Genomic DNA, 21,772 nt, shown 5'->3' with positions numbered 1-21,772 from the left:
GCATATTGTCCAAGAATTCAAAGAACCCCATTATGTTTCACTGAGCTATTGTAAGGTAGGTAAATATGATTAGATCCATTATCAGATTGGCAAAATGAGACACAGAAGTGATATGATCCCCCCACTGTGGCATATATACAGCTGGTGGTGACTCGGTGTTCTTCTGTCATGTGAGCCTGCCACAGCCCAGCAAGGCAGCTGCAGGATACCTGATTGTCCCTTTGTGCAGTTTTGCAGTCTCAGGTGCAGCTGTTTTCCCAGTGTCATCTATTCCTGGTCTCTCAGAGATTCAGCTCTTTAGTGAATATTTTACATATTTTACTTGATGGATCTAAAAGCAGAGTTCATTAAGCAGTCCTTAAAAAAATACTTATCACACAGTCCACTGCCTTTGTTAGCGTTTATGTGCTGTCACTGCTTTTGTCAGCCCCCCATGCGCTTGAAGTTTTACCCCATTGAAATCCGTAATCTGAGCCTTTACTCCCACCCAGTGCATTCATGGTTCAGACCATATCTTCAAGCCTCTCCATGTTCTGTATTCGTATAGCCCTGATGTTGTATTCCACGTACCTACCACAGCTCCTTTTGATTACAGAGTAGCGGCAGCTGCCCTCCTGGGAGACTGCATATAGACAGGTACAGGCCAGAACTTCCTTCTGAGCCGAGTATTTTTATTAAAAATTACTCCCATAGGCTGATTGTTATTATTATTCTTTTTAATCCTGCTATTGTTTCCCTTAGGCCAGTCAAACCGTGAAGAGACAAACTTTAATCTGTGATTGCTTTTACACTTGCTTGTGTTTCACACATGCTGGGAGGTGCTAGGATCCTGTGCTTTCCCAGTGTGCTGCTTCATTACATTCCTGGGATTCTTTTTGCAGTTGATTTTCTCCTTTTAAAGACAACCTGTACTCTAAAGGGAAAAACAATTCTTTCTTAATCCTTGTTAGTGTTGCTCTACCCTTGTCAGGGCATGGGATTATCCAGGGCTATATATGATCTGTGCCTTTCCAGAGTTAGTCATTTGTGATGGGGGAGAAAGCAGGACAGCCATGCTTAGCTTTAAAGCTAGCCTTGAAGGAATTCAGCTTTCTCTGGGAAGGGGCCAACTGCATTATTTTACATTTGAGTTCATTCCAGCTCTAAGATCTTGTCTAATCTGCAGACACAGGGAGTTTAGCATGGTAGGAAGGGCCAGCAGTTGTCCTTCAAAGGGAGCCTCAGCAATCCTTGTTCAGTGCCAGCCCACCAGGACAATGTCTGAACCTGCAGGCCAGCTGCAGTTCTAGACTACAATCCAGCAATTGGTGAAGTGCAAATGCAAAGTGAACTTGCAGTCGTGCATAACAGCAGACTTTCAGCTCAACCCCACAGTCTGCTCTCCTGGAGCATGGGCGCATAAAATCTGGCAATGGGAATATATATGTGTGTGCATGTGCACTGTGGGTCCAGACCTCTGAGACTGCAGAGAAAGCTCTTTGCTTCATATTCTTTTTCAGAGGAGGATTGAAAAGGAGAAGCAATAGGTCAAACAACATTTTAGCCATTTAATTAAAAAAAAATAGCACTCTTGCTCTTTCAGAAGCTAGACTGCCCAAGTCCTCTTTATTTCTGCAATTAGCAGCCCCCACAGCAGCACTGATACACCCTCCTGCCCTCCAGTCCTGCTTCCGTGTTTGTATTGACATCCATCATCTATGGATGGTCTCCAAAACTCCTAGCACCCAGCAAAACAGACCCTTCCTTCTTCTTTCCTCCTGCCGTGACATCCAGCTAAGTTAGGTATCTTAAAAACTTCTTGCTCAAAACTTTGGAATCTTTACTTTTTCAACCCTTCTGCACAACAGGCTCGTACAGGAACCCCATTCTTCCTTGATGTTGATTTCATAATCTGCTACTCTGGCCTCAAATATTTTATTATATGTCTTGCTATTTCAACAATTTAATTGAGCAGTATAATTTGAATGTTTTAGAAGTAATTTTTAGCACACCTGAAATCAGTGTTATTGATTCTTCTCTCTCATGTGGCCCTGGTTAGGTATTTTCTGAGAGAAAAAAGCATTGCTTTTGCTCTTTTTTTTTCTGACTTTTGGCTTTTGTGGCAGCACAATATTTGACTCTCTGCTACTTGTCTTGCTCTGAAACAGTTTATCAAATCTCCTTCAACAATTACTGTCTGCTCCTCTATTATTCACTTTCACCTGCTTGATTCTTTCCTATCAATCAGCCTTCCTTTCCCTCTCCAGCCTGCATTCTGTCAGCATAAAAGTCTCCTGCCTTGAACTGCAATCCAGGGTAAATGCAGACTTTTAACCCTTCCCACAAGTGCCCAGCCATCTATACTTAATGTCAATGCAGCAATTAATTTCCTATCTCCTTGGTTCAACTTGTGCTGTTCAAGCTTTCCATCATCCGCTCCCTCTTTCTCTCCATTTTCTAATGTGGGATTTCTGAGACAATAAAATGGTCTTCTGCAGTTTTTGCTCACCACCCCAATGATGTTTCAGATTTCATCAACATTTAGGTGGGGGCTATACTTTTTTAGGGCTAAAGCAAAACCTACTGTGGTACAGAATCACACAGGATCACAGGATTGTCTAGGTTGGAAGAGACCTCAAGATCATCGAGTCCAACCTCTGACCTAATACTAACCAGTCCTCCACTAAACCATATCGCTAAGTGTACTGTAGCTTCTCACTGATTTCTGTCTGCTTCAACTGTCTGTCAAAGAACTCAAAACACTATGAGTATCTCCCCATCTGTGAAATTAGTTTCAAGTTAGAATGTGGAGAGGTTGTTTTGCTCCTAACAGCGAAAGTTGTTTGTTTGTTATGACCACAGAAGTGGATTCTGCTCCTTGTTCTCCTGTGGCCCATGATATGTTCCTGTCTTTTGTACCCTGGAGTCTCTCTGCATCTACCCCCCCCTCCCTCAGTCTCTGCGGCTGCAGTGCCAGGAGCACTGTGTGCGTTCACCTCAGGGCCTTCATGTGTTTACGTTGTAAAGGCTCCCAGAGAAATAGGTTCTTGGAAGAAGGAAGTAAAAGGCTGGTTTTATCATAATAATTAATAAAAGCAATTAATTTGGTCCATGCACTGTAAAACTCAAAGACCTTTGGAAGGTCATGCTTAGAAGTACATGTCTTTTGTATTAGTGAAGTGATAAAATTCAAAGGGAAATGAGAAATGTTTTCTGCTCTTTACATGCAACATGGAAAAAAATGCTAGAATTTTACCGGATTATTAAAGGAAATGTGTTGTGGGTGTCCAGTTTTTCCTCAATGCTATTTAGTCTCAGAAGAACATGTGAAATATTGTGGTTTTGTCCATGAGAAAAGTAATCTTAAGGTAAAATGCAGTATGTTTACTTATGAAAAGTGTATCATTCTGTAAAACTCCAAAGCCTCATTCACATAATTGCTCTTATAGTGGCTTTGCCACAAGTGACAGCAGTCTGTGTGCAGCAATATAAAACTGGTGTAAGCCCATGGAGAGATGGACTCCTACACTCTGCACGCTAGTGTCTAACCATATAGCTCATAGGGAGGGAACTAGAAAGGCAGTAACTGTGTCTGTGGTTACTATCAATTAGAATCAAAGCTGCTTAGCTGGCTGAGATATGCTTCTTCTGAATCCTCATTTTTAGGTTTCTGTCATGCTTCTCTAATCTCCTACAAAGTTACATTTCCATAAAAAGACATTTTCATTCTTCCTGCTTATTTTTGTTAACTAGAAATTCTTCTTAACGATGTTTTTTGGATTCAAAAACTCTTCATCTAGGTCAGCATTTTTACACTGCCGGTTTCCCAGTTGTTATATTGCTACGCTTCACATTCTTAATTTTAAACAATAAAAGTCTTGGAACGGTTCTTGCTTTTCTATAGTTTCTTTTCCTTCTGAGAGCTGAATGTTTCCTCTCATCACAATCTCCATCCCAGCTTCAACCCATTTATCAATTTATAAGTCTCGCTTCTTCCAGAATAGTTTTTCAGATACGTATTTTTAGATGAGAGCTGTTCCATCTTTCCAAAATGATCACTTCAACCTCAGCAACTGGAGCTCAGACATACAATATTTAAATTATTATTTATAGTACGGGAACATTTAGAGACTTTCATTAAAGATAAGACATTAGGCATGTGCCTTGATGAGTAAAGGCACAATGAGTGATAGTCCCTACTCGAAGAAGTTTGCTCTCTGAAGACAGGGTGAACTTGCTGGGAGAATTTATGGAGAAATGTAGCCCAGACACACATTAGGATCACCCAGGATTGGATTCAGTCTCCAAGTTTTGCCAGAGTTACCCAGCCTTGCCTTGCCCACCAGTACCACCCCATCGTGGTGTGATATTGCTTGTATCTCAGCACCCAATAGGCAAGAGAGAAGGATGGGATCAAGCAGAGGAACAAGGGATCTGAGTACTGTGGGAGCATGACCACCCAAGGGAGATGCCAGGTGACTGCAGATAGGCACATCTGCCTTCACCATGAAGAGGAGGGCAGTAAAGGGTGTAGTTATGGTGCTATAGTTCTGTGAACTGAAGACACAGTACTCGAAGTGAGGCCGCACCAATGCAGAGTAGAGCGGGACAATCACCTCCCTCGACCGACTAGTGATGCTGTGCTTGATGCACCCCAGGATACGGTTGGCCCTCCTGGCTGCCAGGGCACACTGCTGGCTCATATTCAACTTGCTGTTAACCAAAACCCCCAGATCCCTCTCTGCGGGGCTGCTCTCCAGCCTCTTGTCGCCCAGTCTGTACGTATAGCCAGGGTTGCCCCATCCCAGATGCAGGACCCGGCACTTGTTCTTGTTAAACTTCATGCAGTTGGTGATTGCCCAGCTCTCTAATCTGTCCAGATCTCTCTGAGAGGCCTTTCCACCCTCAACAGAGTCAACTACTCCAAGTTTAGTATAATCAGCAAATTTGCTAAAAAAACCTTCTAGTCCTGAATCCAAACCAATTATAAAAACATTGGAGAGAACTGGCCCTAAAATGGAGCCTCAATACCATCAAATCTTGAGATAACATTACATATACAAACATGGCCAGACAACTCCTGATGGCAGGGTTTTTCCAGTCATTGTTAGAGAACCTTTTTCTCTACTGTGTTCCTAATTTTTTTGATTCCTCAGCTATTACTAACTTATGAACTGTCAGGCTTATGTAGTATGGTGCATTTCTGTACTGAAAGAAACCTTTCTACTTGGATTACCATTTATAGCTCCATTTTTTTTTCACTAAGTGGTGTAAATTAGTTCTGTGTGACTTGATGGATTCTCTCCCTCCCCCTTGACAACAGTGATAAAAGATCTGACCCCTTTCTGTGCATTTGTAAAACCAAACACACGAAATCTAATTTGTTTATGGCCAAGCTTTTAATTGCTTTACCATCACAATGTGGAACTGAATGCTTTAGTAATCTTGGGGATTCATCGACTGATTTTTAACATGGGACTTGACATGAGAGGGGTTATCACCGTTAGATGTAGTAATATAAACCTTTGGGGACGGTTAGGATGTTTATGCTGACTTCTGCGAGGCAAGAATTTGGTGTACAGGTTCTAAATCCTGTTGTGGTTGCTGCTGAAATGTCCCAGTAAAATAATCTTCCAAGCTGCATTTCTTATCAGAACTGAACACTGTAACAGAAACAAAGCTGAAGAGTAGTGGCCAGTGTTTTTCTCTGCTCCCAGAAGTCCAAAAATCAGGCCATGTTTCCTGACCTAACAGGGAGGAGGAAACCCCCTTCACGTTTCAGAGCATTGATTTTGGGTTTTGACCACTCAGAATTAGGCTTGCAAAACAAAACCAATACTTATATGCAGATTATTCCTGGTCTCAAAGTGCCTCTAATTAATTCAGTGCTTTTTGCTCTGGACCATAAAGCCTTCTTTAGCTTTTCAGAGGCAGTGCTGTTTTAGCCTTCTCTTTTTGCTGATTATTATCAAGTCAGAATAATTCTTTTTTCCCCAGAGAAAGTCCCTGTGTTTTACTCATAAATAAAAAAGAAAAAGAAGAAACATTTTTGATGGTATTTTTGTGATTTGACTTTGCCATCAGAATAGAACTGCACACATACAGCACTTGTCGTCCCTAAAACTTACATTTTGAAAGTTCTTTGAAGATGTAAATTACAGATCTTTCATATGAAAAGTTAATGAAGGACTCTAAACAAAATAAAATAGAAATGATGACATGAAAGAGCCTTCTTATGGCTTCAATAACAAGATAAACAGTTTAATATTCCACATACTGCATTAAAAATAACAGCTGGGCTCTATGGAGACGAATCCCTTAACTCAACTACATCGGTTTTCACATTAGGAGAGGACAGTTAAGGAGAGTGATGACTCTCCTTTAATTGTCACCTCCTTTTGGTCCCCAGAAACACTGAAAGCAGGCAACACCTGCTAAGTTTTAGCAGACTCCAGAAGTACTTTAACAAATAGAGTAGTAAAGTGCCATTACCACCAACACTTCAGTAGCCTTCGAAGTGACAGACATATACTGTATTGACAGCCTAGAATTTTAATGAGCAATAGCTGTTTCAGACAGTATTGATTGTCTTTTTTTTTTCTCTTCTTCTGATTCAGACAAGAGGAAGCAAGAACCAGCATTTCATTAGAAGGAAACTTTGTCCAGTTATTCATATTTCATGAATACTCGTGAGTGAGCATGTCCTGTAAAATAACCAATTAATTCAGCCATGTTAAGACCGAGGCTGAAAACTGGAAACTACACCATTACGTCTATAGAGGCCGAGGAAGGCATAAGTTTCAAATTTTCCTACACTATAAAATGTTCCCAAACAACATTTTGATCCACATCCCTTGGTTCACTTCACTTTCTACTTCTCGGCTTTCCTGACAGCTTCTCCTGTGTATATTGTTCTAAGTGACTATTGTACCGTGCTGTTCACAGCTCAGAATGTATCAAGATACAATGCCCATTTTTTTGTGAGTGGTTTTTGGTGGTGGTGGTTTTGACAGCATCACAGATTTGAGTTTAAAATGACCAAAAGAGCAGAGGAAGGAGTAGCCTGCAATAATGATTTGCAAATTGTGTTAATTTCATAGTGGGATCCTGCTTTTTGATAGGATTTAATGCGTAATGAGCTCCTGAGACGTTATTTTTGCTTCAAAGCTTTGCTGAGTACTAGATCCTATTAAATTCTTCCAGTGAACACACCAAAAAAATACTTTGAGCTAATTTTAATAATTTTTAATTGAAGGAGTATTTTTATTCCAATTTGAGTGTTCAAGCTGTTTAAAAGTTAACACATTCTCAAAGTACTCATCAGTCTTTTCCTCCCATAATGTCTTTTTTAGGAAGCTCATGGCTTTTTTTTTTATTCAGCTTTTTTTTCCCCTGTATTTGTTTTTCAAACCAAATAGAAACAAATTTAGATTTCTTTTTTTGTTGTTGTTGTTGTTATTTATTTCCTTTAAATTGCCTGTATGCTGCAGTTTAATTTCCATTCTTTTTATTACTGTATTATAGGCTACCATAATAGTTTGCTTTCCTTATTTATTTATTTATTTATTTTTATTTTTTGTAAAAACAGAACCAAAATCTAAAATTTTCTGCTAGTCCTTCCTTGTGTCATAGCAGGAGCTAGATTTTTGTGTGTGTGTGTGTCGTGCGCAGTAATGTATGTATTTTGTTACTTGTAGTGCTGTTACATTACATTAAATCTCATGGACCCCAGCAGAGAATGGCATCTCAGGTTGCAAGACAGCTAGCAGAAAACCAAACATCATAATCTACATACATGAGCAAGAAGTGTGTTTTACTGTCATGCTTAAGGAAGGCACAGACACAGAAAGATTCAGTGACCTGTTTCAAGCCTTCCTAAAGATTTGGGATTGGTTCCCATACCCACGACACTATACCTCTGTTTGATTTATCCTCTCAACCTTATTCCTATGCTCCAAAATTGTGTGGAAAGCTGGAGGACAGCAGGCAGTCACATGGCAAATGAAACACAGCTGTGTAGTTTGTCTCATATACAACTATGCCTCATTTTAAGCATGGCATAGACTAAGAAATCAATGTTAAAGTGACAGCTTTACTGAAGGTAAGCCTTGACTAAACAAACCCTGTGCCTGAGGCCCTCCTTCATCGTGGTCGCTCAAGCTATGGCAAGCATGAAAAGGTGTAGAGTCCCATGCCTCTGCCTGCAACAGGATTTGGGGCTAGCAGAGGTGAGTGCTGGTGAAGCTGGCATGCGAGATCCCAGTTTGCCCATCATTTCCTTGCAGGTGTCAGCAGGAAACATGCAGTCATATGCTTTGGTGACAGGTGCGGTGTGGCCATGGGCTTAGTTTTCAGAGCTAAAGGGTTTTGTTTTGCTGCTGTGGCTGCCCAGGGCTCTGCTTCTGGTGCAGCTGGTGCAGGTGTTTTTCTTGTTGTTGTTTGTTTGTTTTCATGTTGTTGGTTTTTTTTTGTTTGTTTCTGGTAAATGAGAGTCACCCTAATGAATCAGTCTGTCTTTCTCTCTCCATATCCATATTAATTTTTAGGAATCAGAGACAGATGGTTAAGAGCTTTGAGATGTTTGGGGTGACCTTGGGGAGGCTGTAACTACAATGTAAAATTGCAAATGGCAAATGCAGTAAGCAGATTAAGAGTCTGGCACTCCAACAAATCTCAAGACCTACTCTTATGTTGCTATTTTTCCCCTATGGCAAACTTACAGAATCCAGAATGACTTTGCTGTGGCAGTGAGTTGAAAATTATAGTGAGTGAGTGTTCCCTTTTAAATAATGGATTATGAGGCAAAGATTAATTTTTGCTCAATTTTCACACTAATTCAGTGCCTTGCTGCCAGCAGAAGCACAAAGAAGGACATGAATTCACAGTAGCTTTCTTTCCTTTCAAAGTCTTAGCATGCTTTTATTGGATAGGACTGTTTGTAATAAAGTCCCATCATTCAGATCTGGCTGCCTACCTAACCACAGGACTTTGACATCTCTTGAACATCGTTTGGTTAATGTCATCAGCAAAGACAGTCAAACCACTTCTCGACTTGCTCAGTGCCTGTCTAAAGGAAACCAGTGCTCTTCTACTACAGACAGAAGGTCATATACCAACAATCCCTATGACAGCCAACACTCTGCAGCTGCCAGGCACCACTTATTTTTAGGCCAATTGAAAAAGGGGGGGGGGGGGGGGGGGGGGAAGAGAGTGAAAAAAAGAGAGAGAAAGAGAGAGAGACAGACAGACAGCTGGGAAGAGGTGAAACCAGAAATGCAATGTCCCAGAGGCATTTATCAGCCCAAATGAAATGGAAACAGTGAAAGGGAAACACTGCTTTGCTTTTCTCAAAATTGTATTTCCAGTTGAATGAGTCAAAAAGAAAATATCCTTTCCTTTTCCCGTGATTTTGAGAGATCTGTTTGCTAAGTCTTCATGCTTAGTAGGAGAGACAAGGAGTATTTATTTTCAGTATGCGTTGGTAATTTATGAGGTTGCTATAAATGCACAGTTTATGGAAGCAAAATTGGGCCATGAAATAAAAAGGATTTCATTCGAATATCCAGTCTTATTAATTCTTTTTAATTCTTCACAGAGAAAGAGATGAGTGAGGATGCACACAAGATTTACTAAATTTTATGAGGGAGAAAATCCAGAAAAGCAGCAAACAGGTATATTTTAAAAATAGAAAAAGGGGAAAGATAAGTGAATTTTATTAGGGTTGAAATGTAATTGAATTTTTATTTTCCTATTTTGCCATCAGACATGTCAGAAAGAAGTTTACTGTTCTGGGAAAGAGTCTTGCATTGCTAAGTAGCCTGTGTAAAGTGGCTTCACCTTCTTGTGCAGCAGGGTGTGACTGATGGAATGTAAATGCAACTCTTATCTATGACACACGACTGGGTGAAGAGGAGATTTAGAGCCTTGAACAAGAAATAAGATGCCACAATTGCTTTCACTGTGAATTAGTGTTCCACTGGGTGCAGAAATTGGGCAAACACATTGTTTTTTGAGAGTAATATTAGATACCAGTTCCATTGAACACCCGCCAGTATGCATGGCTGTGTTGTGTTAGAGTCCTGCCTTGACCTCCAGCAGCTGCCAAGAGGATGGAAGGGTGTGGAGGGATCCTATTTCACAATGTGCTGTAAGAAACACTGAAAGATGGAGGTGCTGATGAAGCATCACAAAGTCTAAGGATAGGATGCTGTACTTACGTGCCTCAAAAACTTTCTTAATTCTGTCTTTTTAAAATGCCTTTTTGAAGAAAAGAGTCAGCATAGCATGAACCTTCAGTATCTGATGGCTTCACGTCAGCCAGCTCTCCTTGCCTAACCCACACTTCCAAGTGGCTGCTTCCCACTGGCACATGGGTCTGGAAAGGAGAACACATGAGATCAAGAGTGTATGGAATGCTAGAGTACTATGTTAGCTGATACTAATCTCACAGAGCAATTCTTAGGAGGCCTTCACTAAAACAAGTCCTTCTTATTGACTATCTTTGGAAAAATGCAAGTGTCCTAAAAAAAAAAACAACTCCTTTCATGGTAGACCCAGAGCCTCTGCAATGCCTTCTCCCACCCTTCTCTATCAAGCTTTGTAACATCAGAGTATGTTTAATATTTCCAACTTGTTTTTAGAGTGTCAGTCAGCTTTTTTCCTCTAATTGCAACTCCATATGCTTTTGGATGTTAGGTACTAGGGTGCAAATAAATCCAATGCCCCTCATAGCTGAACTGTTTTCCTAGCTAAGAACAGCCAACCCCCAGAATGTTAGCTCCACCCAGCTCACTGGGCAAAATGGGATGGGGAGGATAAAAGCTAAAATGTACTTCCTGTTATTAAACTGATTTAGGCTCTGTAGTCGGGACAAATTGAATAAAATGAGGAAAAGTGTCACTTCAATGGCTGCAAATGGAATCATAAGCCTTCTTCCCATCTTGGCATCTCCTGACCTCGTGTATTCATAGCTACTCATCTCTGCAGGAGTATGCTGTGATCCCCGGTGCCCACGTGAATGCAGCTCTGCCAGAAGGTATATTAAAGCTGGTAGAGGAGCAGCACTGCTCCTAGAGTGTCAGTTGGCTGGATGACACAGAGGAGTTTGAATAGGCAGGAGCAGACTGGAAGTCTGTGATGAGACCGTGGGACAGAGGAATTCAAAGAAAGACTGCCTCTGGAGTTCCTAGTCCAGTGCTACCCAGCAGGGGGCTGCAAGTGGGGCTGTGATGGCAAGATGAGATGGGCTGCAGTTCTCATAGTGCAGTAGTGCACCAGTAGTTACGCAGTTCACAATACTTTGGTGTCTTTTTTTGGAATGCTTTTGATAGTGGAGATGGCATATGACCTTCTGCGTTTGAGAGCTGATGCCTCAGGAATCTCCAGCTATAATATTGGCCATCAGTCCCTATTCTCATATACAGGACTATTACCAAGCTAAGAAAAGCCTTAGAGAAAGCTTGCTTTTCTAAGAAGCAAATCCCATTGTTATGTTCGCTAAGACTTCTGGACCCCTGAGGTATACAAGGGAGTGTCTGAATTGTAAGTATCAAAAGAAATTAATTATTCTATATTATAATTAAGACTTTTTAATTAGCTGAATAATTACAATTTTCCTTGCATTACAGTGCAGCTTTTCACATAACCAGGTAATCTAAAATTTTAAAGCTATTTACCAGAATAAAAGAAAATTCCAGCATCAACAATTCTTTTTCTGTAATAAAAAGTAGTAAATAACAGCTCTACTGCAGCTGCAAGAAAGGCAGTTCACTTTAAAAGAACTCTGTCAAGGCAAACTTGTCCCTCAAAATGTATGTTTTGTAAAAGCCTTCAGAAAATGTTGGGTCGAACTGTTTTAGTGTTATTGTGAGGAAATCAATATTTCCCTGCAGTCTTTGCAACCCCCGAATTGTAGCATGTTGTTTGTGCAGAAGAAGCTGAAAGCGAAACTGTCTAAAAATGAGAGTGAAGTAAACTGGCCTGTTTCTATAATTTCAGCAGAAAGCACCCAAGGTAAACAAAATGGCACACATGAGCAGTCAAAAATGAAAATTTCTCCCTATTTAAATAGCTGAAGTGAGGTGGGGAGAGGCAGGTTGGTAGGATGGTTTTATTTTTTTTGGCTGTGCTTTCAGCCTTTGTCCCTCTTCCTTCCTCCTTCCCATCTCCTTCAGTGCCCCCTTACTCACTTACTTGGGGTAGATACTACCATCCAGCATGTCTGCCAGGCTTTGTCCCCCAGAGAAGGCACTGAGGAAATCAAGCAAGATCCCAATGTGTTTCAACACTGAAATTAGTGAATTGCCTGCAGTGGCCTCTTATTGGAGAAGAGAAATTCTCATTGGAGAAGAGAAAAAGCTTTTCATATCACTGTGAAAAGCCAGCAGCGTGCATCAAACAGAGGTGGAAGCACCACTCCCATCAGATGGTGCATTTGGGGCCCTAAAGCTGGCAAAGAGATGAACACTCCTGTGTATACCAGATCCCTGTTGTGAATTCTGACAGATTATGTGGTTGTGGGTCACAGGCTGTCTAGGATGAGGGCTTGATGAGGTGATACCAGGAGGAAAAGAGTTTATGATCTGGCCTTCTCAGATGCTATGGCTGTAAATGGGTGTTTTAAGCTGCTGAGTGTTATTTCAGCAGAGTGTTACAACATTGGTTTGGGGAGCTTTTCTGAGACTTGTCTCAAGAAAATGAATAGGGGAAGTCTAGGAGACACATAACTTTTTTACAGGTACACTGGCATGGATGCAGCAGCTTTGCAATGTCACATGTTCAGCTGCATCATACAGAAAAAAAGGTTAAGCCAGGTTGTGGGAGCAGGAGGGCAGAGAGCAAAGGACCAGGAGAGAGAAAATGCTGTGCTGCCTGGCAAAGAGACTGCTCGTTTTGTGTTCTTTGCGCTTATACTGAAACATCTTCACAAGGATTTTTTTTTTTCCTTCTAATCTGGAAATAATTCTGATTTATTTTAAGCCTTCTATTAAGACAAGTCACGCAGCACTGCCTGGCTGGCAGTAGAAGGCTGTGTGTGCACATGTGCATGCGCACGTGTGTGTGTAGTTCCAAGGGTGCTGCCTGCTTTCTTTAGTTGACACTGCAGTCAATTACTGTGTTTTCAATTATATATAAAAGGCAATGATGGAGTTTTTCAGCTTTTATAGCACCACAAATCATAGGGTCCTTCACTGTACAAGCAGCATTGCTGCCACAGTTTAGCATGGCAGCTCACAACTTCCACATGCAGATCTGCCAAGGAACCTGTGCCACCAGGGAACCCCAAGCTGCAGTAGGAACACTGTGGGGCAGGCAAGCCTTCACAGGCAGCCTCACATGGTCTTTCAGCCAGCAGACCCTACCTGACAGATGAGGAAAGGAAACATGGTCCTTGCGCTATGCCATGGAAGGAGAGGAAGAGCATGCCTTGTATGTTCAGCAGCACATATTTGAAGGTTTGCAGTTTGGATAAACAAGGAAGGGTAATATAAGCCAGACTAGGAGGTCATTTATGAAAAGGGAGACGATGATACAGAGAATGACATTGGCTACAGCACTGCTTACTGTGAGAGATTTAGCTACACAATGTGTCTTTTGCTAGCCCAAAGTAACTTGGTAGATCTGAAGCAAGTGGGTTTTGAAACTGTGGAAAGTAGGAAAAGTAGGAAAATTTCACAGATTATGCAGAAATAAAAATCAGTCAAGTCACATACCCACTATGTTTGTAGAACTAACCCTAGGAAAAAAAAAATGGCTTGGTCTTACAGATTGGGAGTGTTTTCCTTTGAAACTGAACTATATCTGAGAATATAACAGTGCCTGGTCACCATCACCGGGGGATGTCATCATGGTAAAGAATACTGTTAATTCAGGGAGATGGGGACCAGCATGAGAGAGAGAACACTGAAAGAGTCACTGCTGAAATGGAGTTGGTTGCTACTCAAGGCTGAGCTTTTGCTATCAAAGTGGGGCCTTTAATAGGGATATTTGTGTGGAAATGGTTTGTGGACTTAGGAGCATAGCCCAGTTAGACCAATTCTGATAATGACTCCATGGCTAAGGCAGTCTGGGTGCCCACTGACAGTTGTGTGATGCTGAACTTCAAGAGCCTGCAGCAGGGAAAGAACAGGCTACAGTGATTCTGATGAGATTTTGAACTGAATTGTTGTCTAAGCTGCTTCATTTGGAAGAAAAAAAAAAAAAAAAAAAAAGGATGAAAAAAGATGAAGGACTGGAGTCATGTATTGCTAGAAAACAGCTCCTGAGATAGATGCTGAATTATTGCTGGGGGAGACTGGGGCCCTGTTGATAATGAACTGGGATTCAGATCGCAGTGGTAGAGGTTAGGTACAGCTATGGGACCTATGAACTCCACTAACAAAATTGAGGGTTTGGGGATGAAAGGGGACGTGCTGGGAGGGCTGGATGGATTCTCTGGAAAGAAAAGGAACTAGAAATAAATCTAGTCAAAGTAACTTCTACCATTAATAATCCCTTTCACTTATCAGGGTCTTGAGGGCAAACTAACCCAAAGCTCTTGAGGATGAGAGGGACCTTTGTGCTTCTGCAGCATGTGGGACACTGCCTGTGGGAAGTAAGAGGAGTTTTTCTCTGGACTGTATGATTCTTGGAAATGGCATTTGAAGCAGATGTGAAACAGTCTTTGGAAGGAACTAGAGAGCCTGGGAGAAGATATAGCTAGGTGGAGTATAAAATCCATTAGTGTCTTAATGCATAAATTGGCAGAACAGTACAACAGCAATGAAAAACAAGATACTGAGAGACCAAACTCTTATTAGATTCTGGTGCCTCAGCAACTATTGAAATTACTATTTTGCAAGAGCGTGGGTGCCTACAAGGTACACCATAAAGGCAGAAGTGTATAGTGGTTTTCTGTGGCAGAGGGAGCGTATAAGCTCTGCTCCTACACCCACACCCAGTGCAAACTGCTTGCTGGAGAATGAGGTTGATTTTTCTTGTATTCAGCATCATGAGCAGGGAAAAAAAAATGTGTTTTTTTGGCAGCACATTCCTTAAACAAAATAGGTTTAGATCTGACTGTGGAAGGATAATGTGGAAGTCTAAGGACTCATACTTATCTTACTTGTATGAAGATGTGTTCCTATAAAGGATACTGAAATAGTCTGAACACCTCAGGATGAGGGTGAGTTACCTTGTTTTGTAAGTATAAGCTTGAGATAAATTGGAATATGGAAAGATTAATGCCTTTTCTTTAATAACAGGGTTTGATCCAAGACCAGAGAAATGATGTGCGTACCCAAGCGAAGCCCAGGAAGGATTGTTGTCCACTATTAATAGCCTGGTGGATCAAGGAGTGCCAATGCAATGACCCACTGTGTGTAATTCCCCTGTGTGGCTGGTATTAAAGGGAGATAAAAAGATGCATCTGACTGTGGATTTCAGAGCATTAAATGCTGTAACTCCGCAAACATCACCTCTTCTTGTTGAAATGCCAGAAATTATGGCTGTAATAGTACAAGGAGATAAGTGGTTTTCAGTCATAGATCTAGCAAATGCATTCTTCTTCAGCCCCCTGGAAAAGAAGTGTTGGTAAATGCTTGTTTTTACATTTTAGGAGAAACAAAATAGTTCCACATGAGTTCTTCAAGTATTCACAAGGTCCTGTGATCTTTCATCTGTGCATCATTCAAATGTGGGAGAAATTAGCCTGCACATCCAGGAAACATGTCTCATCATATATGGATCATGGCCAAATCTGGGGGATTCTGAGAAACAACTGTGTCAGCAAACAGGAAGTTTTGGCTGCAATCCAACAGGAAGGATTGAAAGTCAATACACAAAAAGTTCAGTTAGTACAACAAGAGGTAAAATATTTAGGAGCAATACTAGGTATTGAAGGCCAGATTCTTGGTAAACTGAATGTGGAATTAATTCAGGAGTTACCCGAACCCATTGCTCAGTCTAGCTAAGAGCACTGTAAGGCACATTTAATTGTATGCAGAATTTTATTCTGATGTTCACTGAAGTGAGTCGTCCTCCAGCTAAGCTTTTGGAGAAAACTAGGCAGTGGGAGCAGGGTACAGAAAAACAGGCAGCTTGGTTGAGCTGAAGCCAGCCCAAGCTGCAGTGATGGGATATCTGGACTCAGAAAACTGAGTGGTTTGCTTCTGTTAGCCAGGAAGGAAGTGTCAATTTGGCATGAAAGAGAGATACCATGTTATTGGCTATTGTCCATTCATCTCAAATCTTATCAATGCCACAGCTCCTTGTCAAAAGGAACAAGCAAATTTCTGGTAATCAGAAAAATCAGATTATATTGTTGGAAGAATGCCAATGGCACAACATACACACCAGACACGCTTCCTTGAAATATGTTGTGTCTGATAAAGCACAAGGTGGCAAATACCTGGCTCTAGGCTGGCAAAATGGACCCTCACGTTAATGTCTCTGGCATTAGACCTGGAAAAGGGCATGTGACATGAGTGCCTCTATACCTTAATGGTTAAGGGTGCCAAGCAGGAGTATTAGCTATTGCAGCCTCCTGATGTGCAGTTGCTTATGCAGGTTTAACTGCCTCTGTCAAAATACATCTGCATAAAACAGAAACATGTTTTACAGGGGATTCAAGTTCTCGTAGGGCAAGGCTTTCACAGTCACTGTATGAAGAACAGGATGTAGTGGAGCAGCTCTCACCTCACCCAGTACAAGTGGCATTGTCAGGTGCACAGCCCGGCAATATGAGCAAACAAGGGTGAAGGATTTCATTTTACTGAACAAGCTATGTGCCCTGCTAGGTGTTAAGCTGTAGCTATACAGCAGAATACCCACAAATCTCAGGACAGGGATAACTTGGTTTCTAAAGGAAGCTTACAGGAAGTCAGTACAGGTGAATGGCAGAAATTAGGATGTGGTGTTCCCCTCTAAATGGCTCCACAAATGACCACAGCCCACCACGATTACGTTCCTTTTAAGACCATGACATGACGGGTGATATGACTCTATCAGCATTGGTAGTTAAATGTTTTTGTATCAGATGAACAGCAGTTGAAGGGTCTCACAGATTAATGGATAAAAGAATTTGACAAACAGCTGCAACAAGATAATCATCAAATAGCTGAGCAGTTAGGTTAAAATGTTCATAGAACAGATAAAAGGTGGAAAATGGTTAATAACCAATATGAACAATGGCAAGCAGGGAGTCAAGTAGTGTATCATGTGTTTACGGGAAAGAAGCACAACTTGGGTTGTAAGTGGAATAGATCTGGTGCTAGCAAGGATAAAGTAATTCCTGCTGTTTACTAGTTCCAGTAAGTTCAGACAATATGAGGAAGTGTTGTCAATGCCAGTCAAAGGTTTGGAGAGGAGAAAAAAATAATCCATATGAAGAGTTGTATTAAATTTGCAGGATCACATAAAAAAGTGTTATCCAGTCACCAGATCCGGATCAACATAGAAACATTGATTTACCGTGGTGTGTAAGAATAGCTTTTCTAACTATCGTATCAGGCATAAATGTTCCCAAAATTGGGAATACAGTTGAACAGTGTTAGGCAGTTTCTGTTCTGCCTGCTCAGTCATGGCAGGGTCTGCATGCAGCATGCTCTTTCCTGCATTTTGCAGAATAAAGGCCAGGACAGGAAGGAGCAGAGCATCAGGAAAACTGCCCGAGATAGGCACATCCATCTCCATGCTGGATATATTCCTCTTTCCTAGGAGGCCAGCATTCAGCTAACAAGTGGTGTAGACATGCACTATTGTTCTTGTCACCTCTAATCATGCAGTGATCACCATCACAACAAATCCCTTCCTCCCATCTGCCTTTCTCTGGGTTATATGAAATACTCCCTCATCCCTCAGTGCAGCCTGAATGTCTCTCTGTCTCTCTGCTTTTTCCATCTCTGGCTCTTCCCAGCCTGTGCAAATAATCCATTGGCTTCAAATAGGAAAATTGCCTCATTGTGGTAGAGGGTCTCTAACTCATGACTTTTTCCTGTTAGAGAGCCTAGTTTCTTCTTCCATGAACTAGAATCCCCTGAGAAAAAGCAAGCTAAAAAAGTTTTCAGCAACCTTTTCTGTTTTGCCCTCCTGTTGCAGGTTGAAAATGAGAATAAAAGGGGAAATATATATATATATAAATAAAAAAAAAAAAAAAGCAAAAGTTTTCAAAAAGGAAGGCTTGTCTAAAGTCCAAACGATCAGCTGGACAACCGGAGATAATGAGTCCACCTCTGCGCCCTCCTCTTGCAGGGTGGGGATTTTAAAACCTGTTTCTGCCAGAGGTGGTAAAAGACCTAAGTGATCTGTCTTGGCTCTGAGCATGGAGCCTTGGTGATGAGCTGAAAAGTATGTTGCTCACGTTACAAACAAAGGCTTAGCAGAGGGCTGAGGTAAAACCAACCAGGACCCGACCTTCTAATCAGGCCCATGCTGTGAGCTCATGGTATTAATCCAGCAGACGGTGACATCAGGGCAGGAGGCCTGCATGACCCCAAGCCCGTCCAACAGTGGCTTACACTACCCAGTGCCACATATTCCGTTTAATAAACTCCATTGATATATTTAATAAAGACACCTCACACTGCCACAGTTTCATGTGTGACCTCTCTGTGGTTGCTACCAAAAACACAAAGCAAGAGAGTCAAGGATCATTAGCTGACAAGACAAAACTTCACCTTCCCTTGCTCTTCTTTTTTTTTTTTGTCTGAATATCAACTGCTTGGAAGGCAGTGATTGCTTGTAATCCTAACTGTCTCCATTAGAGAAAGTACAGCTTTCTGTGAGAGCCTAGGAAAAAAATTACAACATAATTCCCAGCAGTTTGAGCAGCTCGCAGTGCTGGTCACTGTCATCAGATGCCTCATGCCCACACTCATATTCTACCCAGAGGCTGTGTTGATGGGTTCCTGAGGGGCTTCAGGGGTTGTCACCCCATCTCTTAGCCATTTGTGACAAGAAAGGAGCATTTGTAGACATCAGTGCCCTGAGGAAATCCATCAGCAAGCCCCAAGCACCTCTCTGAGGGCCCCTAGCCATGCTGCAAATGCCAGGGGACTTCAGCTTCTGGTAAAGGTTATCTGCCTCAGCAGGGAAAAAAAAAAAAGATTTGTACCTCTGTAGGTTTTAAAACATGAAAATCAAAGGGTTGAACTTCCTGGATTTTCAGTTGTGGCAGTTTTGTTTGTTTGTTTTAATTTTTGTTGTTGTTGTTTGGGGAATGGGGAGGTGTTGGTTGGTGGGTCATTGTTTTTTTTTTTCCATTAGAAATAGTGTCAGTTGTCAAACAAAACTCCTGATTGATTTGTTTTTTATGTCTAGCTTTCAACATCCTCAAAGGCATCTAATTGTTCAGGACATACTGAGTATCTGCACTTACAGAAATCAAGCCTCAAGTGGAACTCCCCTGAAAGCAAGGCACCAGGAAGCCAAGATTAGTTTTCAGAAAGTAAGTGGTTTTCATTTTTCGGTTTCTCAAGGACTCTTTCAAGGGCCAAGCAGATGGCTGGGAGATCCACAGAATGGAAACCTGCAGTTCTAATGGGGACAGAAAAGTGTGTGTAGAGGGGGTTGTTTGTTTGCAGTTTTTTTAGTTAAATCATCTCTGTGTTTGATAGCTATTTACGCTCTTTTGCAGCTAAAATGGTAGTGCATTTTTGTGGACTCTTCCTTTTCAACAAAGGACTGAGGAAATTGCCACACTAATTCTCTGAGCTTCCTAGCAGCTCTCAAGCATAACCAGAAGAGCAATTCCCAACTTTAAAATACAAAGGGAAACAAAAGAATAAAAGCACGCAGAGATCAGTTCAGAAAGGCCCTTGAAAACTTGAGGCAGTTATGGCTATGTTCCCATAGCATTTTGAGTGGATGCTTGGGCCTGTACTCAAGACCACACCAGCCTTAGCTGCCCTATGGGTCTTTCATGAGCACTTAGGATAGTGTTAAATTTTTTTGCAGCCAGAAGTGTCAGTCAGCCTGCTGTGCAACTGGGTAGACTGCACCTAGGCCCTGGCAGTTTTGATGTGCATTGGAGGGGCTCTGTACTTCTACAACTACAAGACATGAGGACTGCAGGCAGGCAGAGCACATGGGGCAGCAGCCTGAGCCTAGTGCACACCATCTGGACCTAGCAAAATGCTTTGTTGCATTAGAAAAATACTGCTAATCTTGCATCTGCATGTGGGGAAACTGAGTCATAGCATAGGGGTAATCCCTCTCCATCGGCAGGCCCAGGCATTCCCAGGGATCCTGTGCCCACCAAGCAAGCAGGGTCTTCTCTGGAGAAGTGCACGCACACACACCCTCTCTGTGTCTGTTTGCATGTATTTGCTGTATAGCTGTCCCACACATTTTCCTTGCTAGCCTGTCATAACCATTACTGAAATATGCTTATCTCATATATGCAAATAGCAGGATATTTATAAGGTTCTTTGAAATTTCCATAATTGTGCTGTAAAAAAAAAAAAAAAAAAAAATCTCTTTGCTTATCTCACAAAGTGTTGTAACCACAATGTTACTTTTATTGAAATCCAAAAATCACTCAGCAAAATAAGAATAGTTAAAAAACTGACAGTTTTTTTATAGTTTTTGAAATGGAAGAAAAAGAAAGGGAGCAAACTGGGTTTTATTATTTTAAATTAGAAAGTTTAATGCTCACCAAAAAGGATATAAACTGTAAATGTATTTTAGCAGTTCCTAGAGAAAAAGGAAGAGGTTTTAATAATAACACTGTGTGCTCCTATATCATTTTCATTAGAAAAATCTCAGAGCACTTTCTGCTTATTAAAGAATGGAATGCCTCAGAACACTCTTGGGATATACTATAGAAAGGTATGGTAACAAATATAAATCCACATTATGCTCTATACTGTGATTACCTGGAACTTTCTTGCCACCTCGGGGATATACAGCTCCCTGCTATGGCTCAGCATTACCCTGCCCTTCTCAGTACAGCCTAGCCCAGCTGTGACTGCAGCTGGCTGCGGGCAGCAAATGCAATGCAAGGCACTTGTGTCTGATCATTTGGTGGGTGCTTGAGCAACACCTGGAAGGTATTTCCCAAGCTGAAGAAAAGAAATGTTCAACAGCAACAGGCCAAGCACCAAACTGTGCTTGTCATGGGCTCCTGCCACCTCATGTCCTGCCCTCAGGGGGCTCTGTGAGCTCTGTGGGGAGCTCTGAGATAACCCTCTGCCTCCTCTGGGGAATCCTGGCCTGGCCCTGGCCTCACATGCATAGTTTACTCACCAGGTGTAAGAGCTTTTCCAGGCAGTCTCTGACCATTCTCATCTTGAGAATGACCTGGAGAGGACAGGAAAATAAGATACTATCCTAAATTTAACAAGAGTCGTAAAATGTACACTGGAACAACAAAAGGAGGAAGAGAGGATGTAAAGGTAGAGGACATTCCCTGGACTGACGAAGAAAATAACGTTCAAAAATCCCTGGTGTTTAATTTCAGAAAATACAATAGGCTGACTGAGTGCCCAGAAGAGGAACAGCATGTTAACATATCTTAGATAAACAGGAGCCAAACTGTTAGCCTGACAGAAAAATGAGAAAACCCATCAATGCAATGGGGGAAAATAATAAATTAAAAAACAGATGGTTCAAAGATGTGATTGCATCTTCAGCTTCAGTGAGAGGGAAGAAGGGGAATACATATGTATTACAGGCAGGCCAGGAACACAAAAGCTGGAAAAATATACACGAAAAAAAGAGCCAGTCTCGTCATAATGAAGTTAATTAAAATAGCAGGACCTCAAGTTATTTTAGGTCCCAGTTGTAGAAACCCCAGAATTCCAAGTCCCATTCTTCA

The 21,772-nt window shown here is 41.5% G+C and overlaps 1 long non-coding RNA gene across 1 annotated transcript in view; it reads left to right on the top strand.

Annotated features, from left to right (window-relative positions):
* LOC106016319 (uncharacterized) overlaps positions 1-21,772 on the top strand; it is a 240,814-nt gene that overhangs the window by 208,030 nt on the left and 11,012 nt on the right. Inside the window, exon 3 of the long non-coding RNA XR_005268274.2 lies at positions 19,276-19,402. This is a non-coding gene — a long non-coding RNA (uncharacterized lncRNA). The remainder of the gene's footprint in view (positions 1-19,275; positions 19,403-21,772) is intronic.

The sequence above is a fragment of the Anas platyrhynchos genome, chromosome 10 (genome assembly GCF_047663525.1).
Source record: "Anas platyrhynchos isolate ZD024472 breed Pekin duck chromosome 10, IASCAAS_PekinDuck_T2T, whole genome shotgun sequence".
NCBI classification, from domain to species: domain Eukaryota; kingdom Metazoa; phylum Chordata; class Aves; order Anseriformes; family Anatidae; genus Anas; species Anas platyrhynchos.
This window is presented reverse-complemented; position numbering and strand designations above follow the sequence as displayed.